The sequence below is a fragment of the Limulus polyphemus genome, unplaced genomic scaffold, assembly GCF_000517525.1.
Source record: "Limulus polyphemus unplaced genomic scaffold, Limulus_polyphemus-2.1.2 Scaffold1054, whole genome shotgun sequence".
Classification (NCBI taxonomy): domain Eukaryota; kingdom Metazoa; phylum Arthropoda; class Merostomata; order Xiphosura; family Limulidae; genus Limulus; species Limulus polyphemus.
This window is the reverse complement of record NW_013666664.1, coordinates 320,536-338,170: the sequence shown is the minus strand read 5'-3', so window position 1 is coordinate 338,170 and position 17,635 is coordinate 320,536. Positions and strand designations below refer to the sequence as shown.

The window sequence follows — 17,635 nt, the reverse complement described above, 5'->3', positions numbered from 1 at the left end:
ATACCTGTGGTTGGCACAGCACAGATAACACAAAAAACAATTAATCACATGTCTACTTCCTCTTGTCTTTTCTTTTATCCAAACTTAGTTTATTGTTATAGTTCTCAACTGCTTCTTTTACACCAAAATCCACCTCCAATAATTATAGACTTCTCTTCTGAAGATTGCATTATAAATTCGTCTGAGAGTAAATGGGCTATATTTTTTGGCAATGCTACAAACGTTTACTAGTCCTGTGGTACTAGAAAGTTTCTATTTTCAATTACTTTCCTCATTGGTTGACATGTCTTTGAACATCTTCTTCTTGTGTTGAGATTTGATGGAATGGTGACAATATTATTCAAACACCGTGTCTTTTCTGTCATATTTCTGTCCCATTTTCATAACAGTTTTAACATATGAATCAGCATATCCACCTTCTGATTTGAGCTTAGTACCAATACTGGACCATCATAACCATACCAGGCTTTCTCTTTAATACTACCCCATCATTACAATTAGTACTTTTATCAAGTGAATCCATCAATGTGGGCTTATTACGTGATTTAAGAGTTCCATTTGTTTCTGAAATAACAATAGGTACTGACAATAATTGTTACGTAATGATGTCTTCCATGTCTACTTCTCTTCTCGCTTTGTATGCTGTCATTAGTCTGTGTCATACATTCCTGTTGACCATTGGTATTCCCCCTTTCTGTTGACTTTAGTGTTTTTCTTCTTACACTCACTCTCTTTCATTATCATTGGCATGTATTCTGTCATGTAAACAAATTTTTTAACTGATCTTGCTTTATCTGTACAGCTAACAAAAAGGACTCCTGAATAGTAACAATTGCTATATCTTTGAGTCTAAATTAACAATATGTTTTCTTGAATATGTGGATCAGCAACATTAAATATTTTCATCACACTCATCACGGCTACTTCTTATTTTTGGTGCAGTATATGTCTGCTTTTTATGTATCAGTAAATCTTCTTAGTTGGCATTGACCATATATCTAGTCAATAAACCAATATGTGATCGCAAATTGTATGATAAAAACAATATGCTCAGGGCTCTAAGAGTTCTTGTTATTCCAATGATCCTCTTTCTTCTGTTCTTTTGCATTTAGCCATTCTTGACTTTTATCAGGGTCAGTTCACATGTCACCTTAATAAGGGTATTTAATTTTTAAAACATATCTACAGGTTATAACCTCAAAAAAAAGAAAAAAAATACACCAAAAGACATCTCATATCAGTAATTTTGCTGTAAAATTATTTTTACTACCATTTTATGTATTTTGGAACATGTTTCGTTTTCTGTCATTTTTACCACAAATATTGTACTTTTCAGATGTCCCACATAAGTTTATGGATTTAGCATCTTCAAATTTTGCCAAAAATATGTTGCATAAAACACTAACAAATCCTGTACCTGGTTAATTAAGAACAAATTTAGAAATAGAGACTTGACTATTGATGGTTTTATTGAGCAGTTTCCATTTCCCTTCTTTTTCGGAAACTTCAGTGTACATAACTTATTTTGGGGTGGAGAGGTCGATCTGTGGAGATCTCTTAGATCATCACGACCTTTCTCTCTTCAGTACGGAGAATAAACCTATCTATACGTCCCGAGCCAGACATTTACTCCCATTGAGCTATCCATTTTTTTACAGTGTTTTCTTTCTTCTCTTCATGGGAGGTGAACAAAGAGCCACAAAGCAGTGAACATTTTCCAATCATACTGAGACTGTTTATAGTCACCGCTACCTGACTCGAATGCCACAATAGAAGATAAAGAAGACCAACTAGCTTTCTTTTACCATTCTCTTAGAGGTTGATCCTGCCATCATTAACCTATCCTATGTTTATGACTGTGTGAAGGCAGTAATTAATCATAATTGTCCAGACAGCTGTATTTACCATCCCTAAAACCTCCACACATTTTCCATGATATCCTCATCCATGGTGGATAGTTGACAGCCTATGAGCAAGAAAGGCTCAGATGGGGCTTGGGATATCCTTTTACAGATATCTCACTCTAACACACCACACATCCTTTCAGAAGGCACGTGCCCGTACCCAGCAAGTCAGACATTAAAGCAGAAAAATATTGGATTAAATTTCCTACTAGTATCTCTTCCACCAACAGTTCCGAGGTCAATTAGAATAAGTTTAGAAAGATAAATGGGAAGTCTGCATTCCAATCCCTTTCAGTCTTAAAACCCAATGGCCAAAAAAGTTACCGATTTACAGGGTATTGCTAAAGCCCTTGGATAATGCTTATTCCGGCACTGCCACCTATTTTCCTACACTCTTAAACATTAATACACGGACCGAAAAATCCTCCAACTTATTTTCAACTTAATTGTTTATATGGCTATATCTAATCCTTTTCTTTGGAAGTTGAACTTTACATTGATCTCGAAATACATGATTCAGACCAGATGACGTACATTACAAAATGGTGTGCTATCTCTCTCCTGCCTCTCTCAATCTTCTTCTGGTTCTTCTCATTCCCAGGAAGGATCCTGAGATTTCTTCTAATTATAGTCCTATTGCTTTGACTAGTTGTCTCTATAAAGTTTTGGAGAGGATGGTTAATACTCACATTGTTTGGTTCCTGGAATCAAACAACCTCCTCTCCAACACCCAGTGTGATTTCCACAGACGGTAATCTACTGTGGAGAATTTGAAACGTCAATTCATGTAGATTGCATGACCATTTCCCTATTTTCTCCCATAAGCTTTTAAAAGTGGTCATTTTGGGTCAATGTGGTATCAATATTATCCTGATATTTCCCACAGGTGTTTGGTGTACCTCAGATTGTATATTGAATATTATACCTTTTATTATTAAAATCAATGCTATCATTGAACGACACATTCTGCAGTTGCAACAAACCTCTATGTCATTAACTTTCAAACTTCCTGTCAGTCATATAAATCCATTCGATTGGACTTCTGATGTCAGTAGGGATTGCACCCTGCTCCTGAGCTTCATCTGGAAGGTAAATAAATACCCTGTTACCTGAGACAAAGTTCTTGGGACCTCTCTGTGACATTAAATTGACTTTTATTCCACACAATAGGAAGCTTAATTGGTCTGACTTATCCTCTATATCCTCTTTTCCATCTCTTATAAAATGGATATATGTTCAAGATCTATCGTGTCTTCACTTGACCTAAGTTGGACTATGGATCTCTGATCTATCCCTTGGCTAGAGACTTACATTGAAGATACTGGACCCTGTACATCATCGGAGGCTTTGGCTCTGGACAGGGATTATCCACATTTCTCTAACTAAAATTTGTACATAGTCCTATGAACCACCACTTCAACTCAGACATTTGCACTTTTCTTTACAGGAAGCTACTAAGCTCCAACCTGCCACCCATTCCATCTAGCAATGTGTCTTATGCCTTGGTAGGTTCTGCTTTTTGCAAATACAAGGATTGATTTTCCAGCTTTTGACCCTTATGTCCAGAGAAAGTTGATTGAGATGGACCTGACATTAGATGATCTGCCCACGTTGGCTAGTTACCATTCCTACATCTTATGTTTCTTTGAGTGGCCTGAAGAAGTTGAGTACTCCCTACTGAAAATACCGACTTTTCTTTAACAAACACCTTTTAGCTATCCTTTTGTTTCTACTTTTACGGGTGACTCAAAATAGGGTAACTCTGGAGGTTCTGCTGTGGTTTGCTGCAAGTTTGTAATTGTTCACAGGATTCCCTCTACAGATTCGGTGCTCAATGCAGAGTGTTGTATGCAATTTAACTTGCTCTGTATCATATAACATTAACTGTATCATCTATACCAACTCACTTAACACTTTAAAGTCTCTGGAATCACTTAACTTTAGTTTTTACCCACTTCTCGTGGATATCCAGAAACATCTCGCCCATTTCGTTTTGTTATCTACCATTATATATTTTTTCGTGGTTCCAGGCTATATCTGTATCCAAAGGAATGAGCTTTCTGACTCCACAGCAAAATCAGTCTAGTCTGGCAATTTCTCAGACTTTTCTATCCCATATTTGAATTGCAAGCCTATAATCAGAGCAAGGCTTTTTCCAGTTAGCAGGCAATTCGGGATACGTAATGACCTAACAAGCTTTTCCACATAAAGCCTACTGCTACTAATTGTTCATCTAGTTTACATTTGCCGGAGAGAGGAAGTTGCCCACTTTCAAGACTTTGCATCAGCCATAGCTTTGTTACACATCATTTTCTCTTACAGGTGAATGATCTGCCAATGTCTGAACATTGTGATACTCAAAGTTACCATGTGTTTAGATTTTTACATGTCATGGGTACTTTTTTAGCTTTTCAACAATTTATATGTGCATTTTGATTTATCTATATTTAGTTCTTTTAACTAATATTTTGATAGTTTTTAATTTATTGGTACATATAGCCTGATACTTTTCATCATAAAAATCCAAAACAAACTATCAGTGAACCAAGTAGATGAGTGATATATATAGATTTATACAAGTTAGTATGAACTGAGATTTAATCTTCTCTTGAATATATCTAAAATGGGCATACTTACTGACGTAGGTAAGCTAGAATTGGAATACTTCATTATCACCTTGGTGTGACTTGTCAATGTTGCATGAAGACACTCCAATCTGTCTTCACTGTGTACAGAGATCTCTTGTCTTTCTCCTAGCTTCAGCAGACAGAAAAGATTTATGGTTTAACAAATACAACCAACCGCATTTCACTAAAACCCTAAACTACTCCATATCCAGTCACTAATAAAGGTTCATTAGTTAGCTCTGAGCTATAATCGTAACAGTCCGCAAAGTGGAAATTGCTGACAAAGCGGTATGTAGAAAGTTAAAGGCATTCCAAGTGATATCGAAGTGTTTGCATAATAGTTGAAGCAAACACCTTTTCATTGGCATTGATAACATGTTTGAAACGTTTCTCTGTTAGACCACATTCCTACACCTGTTACAAGTATCAAAGATCCAGACATATCATCTTAAATTATAGGAATTAATTGAAGCGTTCCACTTGTGGAGGGTCTCATTGTTATAATGACTGTACAGTAACCATGTCATATTGTAAAGATAAAATTAGATTGTTTATTAAGTCTAATTTCAATATATAGGTTAATCGTGCTTTATATCAGTGTTTCCCAAAGTGAGGGTCGTGAAGTTTTTTGGGAGCAGCCAAAAATGGGCCGAAAACAAAAATACTGAATTAATTTTAATTTTAAATAAACAATAAGCCGATAAGAATTATATTGAATTAACTAAATGATACGGTATGTCGAAAGGAGATGTTATTGTTTTTACTACGGCACTGTTTTTTAATCATCATGCTAAAGTAGTGAGGAGGTAACAACCATGTCAGTCGGTCGCGAGAGTGCTGATTTATTGTGTTCACACTTAAGCACCTATAACGTAAGCATAAGACAGGTTAGACTACACTTGATATACTTTTCGTAAAATGTTAATAACAGTGCTTATAGGTAAGGGGCCTCAAACATTTTTATTCACATCGAGGGAGCCTCAAACTAAAAGAGTTTGGGAACCACTACTTTATTACAAACGACTTGTAAATGCAAGTTGTGCTGCAACGGATAGGCTTGTAATTGGAAAATCGCAAAAAATCATTTCCAAAGAGAAATTTACATAGGGTTAGCTTTTTAAACGATGAAAAGTGAAAAGACACAACATTTTGAAAAAAGAAACCTTCAGAAAGGTGCTCAGAAGAATGTTTAGGACAGTACAGAGCTTTAGAAATGCATCCCAAACCAATCAGGAGCAGTGCTTTCATCTGCAAAGTGAAAACAGACTGTGGTTTTGAAAGTGGAACGTGTGATAAAAAACATTGTGATTAAAGTGGGTATACTTCTTAATACTATTAACAAGATAGTGAACAAGGATTTGAAACTTTGTAAGGATTACAACCCAGAAATGTATAAGTTTTTAGCCAGATTTCGAAATCAACAGCTTTTTCATAAAAAAGGTGGCAGAAGAAACTGAAATCAAAGCAGTTACCCTAATGGGCTATTGTGCGTTCAGTCTGCTTAAAAGAGGTCTTGGAAACCCATGTCCAAGTAGAGGCGGAGTTTGTTGACAAAATATCAAGGTGGAGTTTGAAATTGATCTCACTGTCTTTCGTAGAAGGTTTTTACAAAGGAAATTACGGTAATGGTCATCATTATATCTGTAAGGCTGAGCGTGATTGGTGAAATATTGAGTTCTAAATGTACCATAGGTTCTGAAACATCGCTCTTATATATAATTGATTAATTCTTTGTAAATGTCAAGCCAGTGCTGCTCCTCATCATCAGGTGGCTTTATGTATTTATTTTCAATGTTGCAAGGTTAAGTATGAATATAATGCCTTTTTCTGAGGTTGCATTCAGGGTTAGAAGACTACGTAAGTGTTAAAATGATAATTGAGTGATGTATCTTGAATAAGATGGCTTTGTAGTTTGTGAAACATAACTTGTAACTTTCTAGTTTTGTAGATGTTTTCATGTAATATGCCTGCCTCTAGCTGTACTCCATTGTACTGTTGGATCAGCAGTCTTAGTGTTTTGTTGGTAATAATGGTTATGATATATTACAACACAGACATGAGTAAATGAGGATTTTTTTCACGCTATTCCTATTTCTTATATCACAGAAACTTTGGATAATTCGTCTTCGACAGAGTTACAAGTAAAAATCTGTCAATACGTAAGTATGTATATATATATTTAATTGTTTCTAGATCATAATGTCTCAAAAAATCGAAATAAGCTTTTTCTAATAGGCTATAAGTGAGATCTTCAATTGAAATTATCTAACCTTCACATAGCAATTGTTTCTAATACATACATGAAATGTACAAATTACGAAATGCCAGCTATTACAGTGTTTAAAATCCAGTTAAAAGTTATGTTTGGTGACTATTAAACCCCTTTTTGCGTTTTAAACTTACAGATTTTTAGCAGGTTTGTGGAAAATCTATTTTAGAAATGACGAACCGATTAGAATGTTCAGGCTTACAAAGTTAGTACTAAGAAACAAAAACGACAATTATACCCAAAATGTATCTATATTCTGGCAAAAGAAGTATTAAAACTTATTTTACTATAAGAATAATGTCTCAAACTCTTAACTAGTTCTGGGGGGAATCCATGATGTTTTAAACTTAAAAATGGAAAGGTTTTTCATGACAATTTCTTCTTGCATTTATTAGTCGCGGCATAGCGGCTAATAAATGGCTCCGAGTTTTTTTAAGTACTATCTTTTAGCTCATAGCTCCGTCATCTCTTGACCGATTTGAGATATAATTACAGTTTTGAACTCAGGAGGTCAAACCCATGCGCTTGGTGTATTGTACCACGCCCAAGGTCTCATAGATTAATTTACTCTAGTTTTTTTCTAAAAGAATTTCAATTTGAGGGTAGGCTCGTAAAGATCCTGATGAGTAATAAATCGATTCGGGTATACGCGCGCCCCACACTTGGTATTTTTTGTTTGAAGTTAAGCACAAAGCTACACAATGGGCTATCTGTGCTCTGCCCACCACGGGTATCGAAACCCGGTTTCTAGCGTTGCAAGTCTGCAGATATACCGCTGTTCCACTGGGGGGCCCCACGCTTGGTATTTCTGGCGAACAAAAATGTAGCTACTACAAAAGGGGGAAAAAAGGTCTCATAGATTAATTTACTCTAATCCTGCCTGAAAGAATTTTAAGTGCCGCGACTATTGAGAATTCCCTCTTGTTACCCAACATTCCACTCTTCTATTCTTGATTCCACTCTCTTTTTCGCTTTTATTCACCAAGTGTCCTGTTTTCTCACTTTTTTTATTAACATTTTTTTATTCACGCATTCGAGCCCAAAGAAGCTATGTTATTAGCACGACGTGAATGCAAGTCTAGGAGTTTATCGTTCGCGGACCCTTTGCCACAAAAAAAAAAATGCTTTTCATACTTTGATACAGTGCTTGCGCTATAAGAATGGCAGTCACATTTCATTATTTCATCATCAAAAGTAATTCTAAATTAGATGGGCGATGTTCACTACTTATCTTTCCTTTAGTCTTTCACTTCAAAATTAGAACCGGCTATGGTTATGCTCAAGCAGCCCTCGAGGATCTTTGCGCGAAATTGAACAAATACAGTGTTTTTCAGATGAAAATAGTAAAGAAAAATTTTCCTTACAACTCCTACTTACTTTTAGTATTCAACTTCTCTTCATCTTCTCCCTTTCATATCAACTATGTTTCTCCTATCTTCTCTGTTTTTATATTAACCGACTTTTTATTCTCATTCTTCTGTGTTTTATTAATCAGTTTTTGCTCTCTTCTTCTCGTTTTCGTACTAACCAATTTTTATTCTCTTCTTTCTCTCTTTTCATCAACTTCTCCTCTTATTTTTCCCTCCGGCCCCCCAATGGCACAGCGGAATGTCTGCGGACTTACAAAGCTAGAAACCAGGTTTTGATACCCATGGTGGGCAGAGCACAGATAGCCTGTTGTGTAGCTTTGTGCTGAATTACAAACAACAGCTTATCTTTCCAACTCTTTTCACGTTTTTTATTGTTCATGGTTTGCTGTCTTCTGTCCCTGTTTTTGTTAGCTAACTTTCTTGTTCTTCTTCTTTTCACCAATTTTCCAACTCTTATTAATCATCTTTACTCTCTTTTCTGCTTTCATTATCAACTTTCAGTATCATTGGCCTAGTAATTAGCGTATAAGTCTGGAAATTCGAGGGCCAAACACGTTTTCTACATTCAGTTAATAAGTGTGATATTCAATCCATTATTCGACTAAGAGTAACCGTTTTACATAGCAGTTTGTGCTGACTGGTTGTCTTCCTTCTAGTACATAGTACAAAATTAGGGACGGCATCCTATTGTGTGTATAAGGTGCGTGATGTTCAGGAAAGTAAATAAACTTTCTTCTCACCTGTGTTTAACAAACTTTAATATATCTTTTTTCTCGTTCTTTAACCAACTTTCTTCTCTTAATAAAACAAATTCTACTAGCCAACTTCTCTGCATCTCGCTTCAGATATATTCATTTTTAATCAATCTTTTTTTTTATTAAAAGTGTTTTATTAACCAGCTTCTCTTGTTAGAATGCTTATCAACCAACTTTCCTTCCTGCTTCTCGATTTATTAACCAAGGTCCCTGTTTTCTTCACGTTTTTATTAAAAACTTCCTCTTTTTCTTGTTATGTTCGCCAACCTTATTTTCATTGGTAGCGCGCGGTAAGGGTGTGTGTTTTCTTATAGCAACGCCACATCTGCTGTGTCCACCGAGGGAAATCGAACCCTTGATTTTAGCGTTGTAAATATAAAGACTTACCGCTGTCCTACCGGGGGACATGCAGTAATCAAGGGTTTACTGAGGCTGAAGCTACCTACAAAATGTGCCTTAGTCTCCTCTATAGCCCATCCCCACCCAACCAAAAGTGTCCACTGTTAAAGCTGGCTCACTTCCTGAATACTGCAGTATGTGTGCACTAATTATTTAGAGTGCAGTCCCCACAATTCGATGAGCAGCACACTTCAGCATCCTTTACTGGAAATAGGTTAGCACTGCCCCTGTTTCTTCTTTTTGCTTTTTTAAATAATGTCCTCATCTATGCATTTACATCACAACTTCTTTCTGATTCAAGTATCTTGGGAAAATTAGCAGTAATTAAAGTCTACATGTGTTCTGTAATTTCATTTATTGCCCTACGTGATTAGCTAGATACTTTAGATAATTGCACCACCAAACAATTTTGTATGAAAGTGGATGGTCTGATAACTACAGTATAGAGTAGCACCACTTTACTATAGAAATTATACGAGCTAAATTTAAAACTTTGAAAACAAACACATCACCTTACCTTACAAGTCATTCGTATTGACGATGACCTATAAACTTGTTAAAAGTCATCACGTTATTTACCGTACCTTACAACTCAGTTCATCTTGGTCTTCTGACACCAACAGAAGAAAGCTTTTGTCTGCTCCGGTCTTGTCTTCCAACTAATAATAATTAATGTGAATTTAATATAGAAAACAGCTGATAAAAAGCAGAGAACAATATTTTCGTTTACACGATAAAATACTATAATTTCATAATTCATATTGGAGCTAGTCGAGTTTGCCAATATAATATCAATCATTAATTCAACAGAGAAATATGAAAATAATTATTTTAAGCGAAACACAGGAAGATTGGGTTCAAGACACGGCAGCTGTTACAAAGTTTAAAACTCAAATAGATCCTTAAAGACTTCAATTAAGAAATTTACCTTTTTCATTCACTCTTTTCTCTAGCAGACCATAGTCTGCGCTAATTTAGATGTGAAACCATTTAACGATAGTTAAGTCAAATATTTTAAACTCCACATACGTATGCTAGTAATTTTTGACAAATGCCGAAAGTTTATCCTTTCTCAATTTATTCTCTTAAACTATTAAAAAGATTATTATCGTACACTAACTATAAAGCTATTTAAATAACGTGATGACCTTTAACAAGTTTATGGGTCGTCATCAATACGAATGATTTGTAAGGTAAGGTAAATAACGTGATGACCTTTAACAAGTTTATAGGTCATCGTCAATACGAAGAAAAGAAGTGCGTTAGAATGCTTTTTTTTATGTTTTCAATGTTCACCTAATTATTATAACGATCATGAAAGATAGACAGATAGACGCAAGCAAACATAAATAGATAGAATGTTAGAGGAAAAAATCTACTAAATAGTATGAACCTAATCACAATAGAAACATGTACTGATAACATTTGAGCAGTATTATTTCTTCATTAAATGTATTGTAAAATACGATAATTACTAACAGGATAAGAATGATTATAAAACAGGTGATCAACATAATTAACATCATAAACAAATACAGCAACCTACGAATATCTGAAACTATGAATAAGCCCAGAAATAATCCCAACAAAAGACATAAATCCTAATTTAAATAACATGAAATGAAGATTATTTCTAATTCACAAATCCCTTATCTCCCATTAATTTATATTACAATGTCAAAATATGTTTTCACTCTCGTAGTCAGCAGCTGTACATGTTTATTGTATTGCTGGCTTTTTCGTGTGATTAATTGTTTTATTTTACAGACGTTCCCTATCTTTTAGTTCTCTTAGATTTTTTCCCTTCAATTTATCGAAGTTTCTGTGACGTGAGATTAAAGAAAAAAAAGTACGAATGTAAATAACTCTTGCATGATAAATTACTAGTTCTCCAAGAATATTCTTGGAGTATTTTTGACAAGGATTAGAATTCCTGGGAGAAAGGAGAGACCACTGACATTATCATGACGAGTTGTCTTGGAAATATAATCTATTGGCAGTACTGTATGCCTGGCTCCAGCTAAGATTGATTAGTGACTCCAACGCGAAACCGAAATTATCCATAAAAGCACCTAGAGAACTTGATCGATCCCTATCACTTGGTAATATATATATGAGCTACAAAGATTAAATAGGTAACATTAATGTATAATAAAGTTAGTTTGCCTTACTCACAACAATAATATATTTTATTTTTATTTGTACAGGTAGTTGGAGATAAAATTCTTGATGAAGAGGTAAAGTTTTTGGTAAGTAGTAAGACACAACGCATAAATATTCTGTTTCATAACGATAATGTTGGCAACTCCTTGTGTGAGACACTTTTTAATCTTATATCAGCTGATTCTCAATATGAACAGTAAGTTGTTCTGTTCACGAAAGTGTGGTGTTGTTCTAAAATAGTGTGGATGTTCCCTTTGGATTTCAGCTGAATTATCGTAATAAGTGTTACACTCTAACTTAAGTTCGATGATTCAGTTGAATATTCATTTTAGCTTTGAGTTGAAAGGTTGTGGAGAATGTTCCTTATAACTTTAGTTTACCAGATTTTAAGGAATAACCATGAGTTGAGAAACTGTTGAATGTTATCTGTAACTTTGATCATAACGAACTTTCCCCGTAGCTTTGACTTACGAGATTGTAATGAATGTTACTGTAGCTTTGAATTGTAAAAGTGTAAGTAATATTCCCTGTAGTATTGAATTGCAGTATTGTGATGAGTGCACGGGCACTAAAGGCCATGCAAGGCAGCAGGTTGAGTTTGGCATTGTAACTGTATGTAGTTACATATGAAATATTGTTGTTTCGAAGCAACTATCCAGATTACCCGTTCTACACACAAACCTAATTTAATCTTATAGACTCAATGATATACTGAATTACGTACTAATGCGTGAAGCCATTAATTAGTTGATTATTTGTACCCACTTTTCACACTTCGCATCTTTCCGACTGTAAAAACTAATTGATATTTTGAGCGACTTCAGTTCCTTTGTAGGTCGAGAACTTATCATTAATTGACCAGGCATTGGCCGAGCACGTGCTCAGTCAGGTCCGGTCGTGTGTAAGCAAATGATTGTGATGAATACCACCTTTAACTTTGAATTGCAAGATTTCGATAAACGTCATGTATTGCTTTATATGAAAATAAAAACAAGGAACTAAAGGAAGCTCAAAATATCAATAATTAGTGCTGTAAATAACCCAAATGTTTTAAGAAAACTTTACCGAAAATGTGAGTTTCTAGAAATTTTCCTTGCAACCTACTTTATTTATTTATTTTACTGCGAAACTAGTGTTTGAACATTTAAAAAGGAAAAGTGTCAAAATGTGAACATTAAACATACTCTTCATGGATGTCTTATGGTTATTCCTATGATCAATAACTCACCGGTAACGTGGTTTTATGGTTATTCCTATGATCAATAACTCACCGGTAACGTGGTTTAATAACTTTAAAAAAAAACTTCAAAAATCAAATATCCAGTAAACGTTTTATTCACCATTACTTTGATACCAACCGGAGTCATACGACCTTGGACGACCTTGCATGACAAGGTATGTCATGTGGAGCTGGGAACGATGGGCATGGCTAAGATTTTAGTTAGCTGCAATTTCAATCTTACCAAGTGGAGATAGTTTATGTGTATAATCGTATGCTTCTCATTACAGTTTCTCCAGAAAGTTTCAATTCCCCTTTCATATTGTTTGAACTCTACCCATATTATGTTTGCTTGCTTGTGTTTATTTTCTAGCTTTGTTATACGTAGAAATAAAAACACGTTCATTTGAGACTTACTAAACCGTTTCTCAGATGAAACCAGAATGTTTACTACTTTTTATTTTTTAATTATCAGGTAATTATGTATGTATTATATTTTATTAATATCTTAGACATATCAGAAGTTACAAAATGATCCGGTATTCGGAGAAATGAGCATAATACAACTTAAGAATTGTTATTCTCTTCCACTTGATACTTTAAGCATGAAATCGAATATGAACCACTACTAAAGTGAACAGAAAACTTAATCAAACATATGTTAACCCCGATTATTCAAACAAAGTCGCGCCATATTTAAAACTTATAGAATCCTCATATAAACAGGCAATATTTATACTTTCAGCTTGAAAACCAACATATAATAATATAATTTATCTTTATAAAAAAAACTAGATAGGGATTGAATATTCGTTAAACCGCTTTTGGAGGAAGGACGGGTATGACATCATTGGCCGGAATTTATGGAGGCGGACAAGATTTTTATAAGCATTGTGGTTGATTGTCATAAATAGTAATAAAAACATCGACAAACAAAAAAGATATTAAAAGAATTATCGTGTTTTCCAGAATTTTATCTGTGTTGTAATATTAGCATTTTAAATAAGACATTCGCTTCAGAAATCCTTTAAGGAAATATCACATTTTGTATGACTTCGTAGTAAGTTGTATGTGAAAATTGTATTACATAACTTCGTAGTACATTATCGTGTGGTTTAGTAGTTGGTTATTCGTGTGTCAAAACTGCCATGTGGCTCGTAGTGGGTTGTGTGTGTTTAAAACCATGTCATATGGCTCGTAGTAGGTTGTGTATAAAAACTATGTCGTGTGGCTAGTAGTAAGTTGTATGTGAAAATTGTATTACATAACTTCGTAGTACATTATCGTGTGGTTTAGTAGTTGGTTATTCGTGTGTCAAAACTGCCATGTGGCTCGTAGTGGGTTGTGTGTGTTTAAAACCATGTCATATGGCTCGTAGTAGGTTGTGTATAAAAACTATGTCGTGTGGCTAGTAGTAGGTTGTGTGTGTGAAAATCCTTTAGAGTGACTTAGTAGTGGGTTGTGTGCGTGAAAATCGTATAGCGTGACTTAGTAGTGGGTTGTGTGTCATTCCCTTCCTTATCCTTGAATTCGGATATGAAATATTTTTATAGCGTCTTTTCACGTGATTTTTGTGTAAAAATAAATTCATCTTGCTTCGTAGTGAGTGAGGTTTTTGTGTGTTCCGATCGTCTTTGCGTGGCTTTGAAGCAGTGATAAACTGGTTTTTAAGGTGGCTTTGTGTTCCAATAATTGAGGTGCATGTCATTTCCTACTTTTCCAGTAGTACCCACTATTGCTTAATTTGCAAAAATGCAACAAACAACGGGCGGCCCAGCATGGCTAGGTGGTTAGGGGACATAACTCGTAATCGAGGGTTCGAATCCCCATCTCTCCGAACATGCTCGCCCTTTCAGCCGTGGGGGCTTTATAGTGTAACGGTCAATTCCACTATTCGTTGGAAAAAGAACAGCCCAAGAGTTGGTGGTGATAACTAGCTGCCTTCCCTCTAGTCTTTCACTACTAAATTAGGGACGGCTAGCGCTAATAGCCCTCGTGTAGCTTTGCGCGAAATTCAAATATCAGGAATTAAATAAAAAAAACAAATATCAGGAATCTTAGGTTTGTGGTGAGAAACATTCATAGATACTGTTTCACAAAAATATCCTATTGAAAAATGACTGTAAATTTTGTAGTTCTCAGACTGCAATGAAGAATTCAAAATTTTCAATGAATCCTTTGACTGAACGGCATCTTTAACGACGTAGTGTGTAACTGCCACTTTGTATTACATTAAAAAAAAGAAACTCGATGATTAAATTTTCTGAAGAGTTTCTATTATTACTTTACAAAAGTTGCGTCGTTCTTAAAGCCTTCCAACAACATTTTGTGAATAAAACGATCCTTATCTCCAGTGTCTTTCAATAACTGTAACTCTTGATAAACGTGGAAAATTTAAATAAAATGATTTTATTTCCCTATAGGTAAATGTTGATTTTTTCACAACTTCTAAGATACTTTAGTCTGTGTTAAATACTCTGAAAAAATAAATTATTAATTTTTCTCCTACTGACTCAACAGAATTAACTTCTTTCATTTCTAAATTGTTTTAATGTTTACGTTTCAAAGGTATCAACCAAACCACGAATGTCTGATTCAAAGATATCAGCCAAACCATGAATGTCTGGCTTCAAAGTCCCCTTTTTTTCCTGAAACTTTTTCGATAAGTAGTATAATTAACGTGAAATAGATGAACTTCGGGAACGTCTTTAGGCAACTTTATTTTCCTATCGGATTATATATGCCAAAAACGAATGCTGGTAGTGGTCGATAATTCTCTCGATAAAGCTCTTTAATAGGCGTGTTGGGGCTTGAAGCTAAGCGAAATGGGATAAAATGAGATTTCAAAGTCTTAGTTATCTTGGCAGCCTTGGTTTAGAGCAGAAAAAAAAATTAGTTTAGTGCATTAAGAAATTTCTAGTTGAAATTCATGTAAACAAAATAGGATGCTGAGATTACTCAATCAAACCTTTCCTTTTTCACTTTCAGTCCTAGATTTGAGCTTGCTTGATTATATTTTATGTGAAGTTCATCATTTTCAGAACAAACAATCATCCACGTGTTTTATATCAAACTGCTCATATCTTGTATACGTTAATATGTCAGTTTGTAAACCAGGTGTTTCGATCAAGCAAAATATGTAAGTGTTGGGTGAAGTTTATAATTACAAGTGCAAATGTGTTAAGGATTTTGGAGTCCATGGTATGTTAATGATAAATGTCATTGGCTTGTGAGTTATGTAAAGAAAACAGGTGAAAATTTTCCTTTCATTCACCATTAACAACATCGTTTGTAATGTACTAACAGTTGACTTGCACTTGTTTCAATGTGTTTCAGATTCAAAGCAACAGTTTCAAAACAGCCATTACAGAAAAGAGACCAGTCACCTTTCAGGATATAAAAAATGTGAGTACAACAGATAATTAATTTGATTCAGTAGTTTATTGTTGTGCTGTAAAAAATGTTCTTCGTTGTTTTAGAATTCTCCATTTGTAGTTAATTCCCTTTAAATAGTTAAATGAGATAAAAAATCTGCGGTATTACATCGTCGCGAAAACATCTTAAAAAATAAAACATACGAAATATGTGTAAACCAAATATTCGCTTTAATTTTACTGAAAAAAAAGCAAATAAAGCATGCAAAACTAAAGCGTTTGTTCGTAGTTTCTAAATATATTTACTTTTATGTTTCCTTTAGCTAGAAGTTTTGCAATCGCATTAATTATTTAATTGTTAAAAAAGAAATACGATTATTTATTCGTGTTTATAAAACGGTGCTCTTCAGGTAACTAATGGTTAAAGCCAAGACTGAACTAGCATTGTCAAACCAACTATTTTTTTTATTAGAAATGACTTTACGTCTATATCAATGAATTACCAGAAAGAAGAGAATGAACTTTAAGTTTGGCTGATTTATTTAACTTCTGTTTAACTTACTAATACATTTGTATTTGTAATAACAACAAATCTTACATTCTACAATCCCCCTTTACCTTTATATATACGTATTTTAGCACTTTATATGTGGTACTTTCTTGAAAATACGAAGTCTATAAATCTTTTCATCTGATAAAAATTGGTAGACTAATTATTATAAAAATCGAGATCCACATTTATTAGATTAATATCCTGGTTATAGGTTAATCCAGTTCAGCTGTTGTCGAGCGCTTTGCTAATATAAATAGTGTCTCAACTACTACTATGTGTGTCGAATCCCACTCGGCCTCTAGAGCCCTGCTATCGGGCGAAAGGCGTCGTCGACATTGGATATAGCAGATATATTGTGGCTGACATATTATACATTTTTCTGTAGTTTCACTCAGAAGCTCTTAGCAACAGTACTCGACTACACAGTTAAAAGTTATACAGCTATTCAAACTTTTATTTAATGATTCGGGTTTTATTGAATTAAATAGACCATTTTGTTCTTCCGAAAATGTAGTGTTCTTTTTAACGCGTCTGTCAACGACAAGCTACATCTTATCCATTTTGTAAAAACTATTAAAAGATGTCGTCATTGAGTTCATTGATAAACATAAGCATGCCATCTTCTTTCGATTTACATGATTTATAAGGATATGCTTTTAAAATTTCAATAACGTAATTTCGTTTAGTGTTCAGGAGGCTGATACGCCAATAAAACAGGAGATTCATGTTATGTATATTTTAGCTTATTCTCAAGCTTTTGTTGCACTGGTATCAGCTTGTTTCTGTAAAGAGAAAGATGCCCCTCCCAGTGGCACAGCGGCATGTCTGCGGACTTACAATGCTAGAATTTCTGGTTTCGATACCCGTGGTGGGCAGAGCACAGATAGCCCATTGTGTAACTATTAATTTACAAACAAACAAACAAAGAGAAAGATATTATAAAATAAAAACACAGAGAATGTTTTATCGCTCTTAAATGAAAGAAGTAAGTTGTTATTTTCG

At 34.5% G+C, this 17,635-nt stretch overlaps 1 long non-coding RNA gene and 1 pseudogene across 1 annotated transcript in view; both read left to right on the top strand.

Moving 5' to 3' along the window:
• Window positions 1–6,694, top strand: part of LOC111086379 — an 11,722-nt gene extending 5,028 nt beyond the window's left edge. Inside the window, exon 3 of the long non-coding RNA XR_002611100.1 lies at window positions 6,638–6,694. This is a non-coding gene — a long non-coding RNA (uncharacterized LOC111086379). The remainder of the gene's footprint in view (window positions 1–6,637) is intronic.
• A 3,811-nt stretch (window positions 6,695–10,505) lies between these two features.
• The window catches only part of LOC106461890, a 40,629-nt pseudogene continuing 33,499 nt past the window's right edge, over window positions 10,506–17,635 (top strand).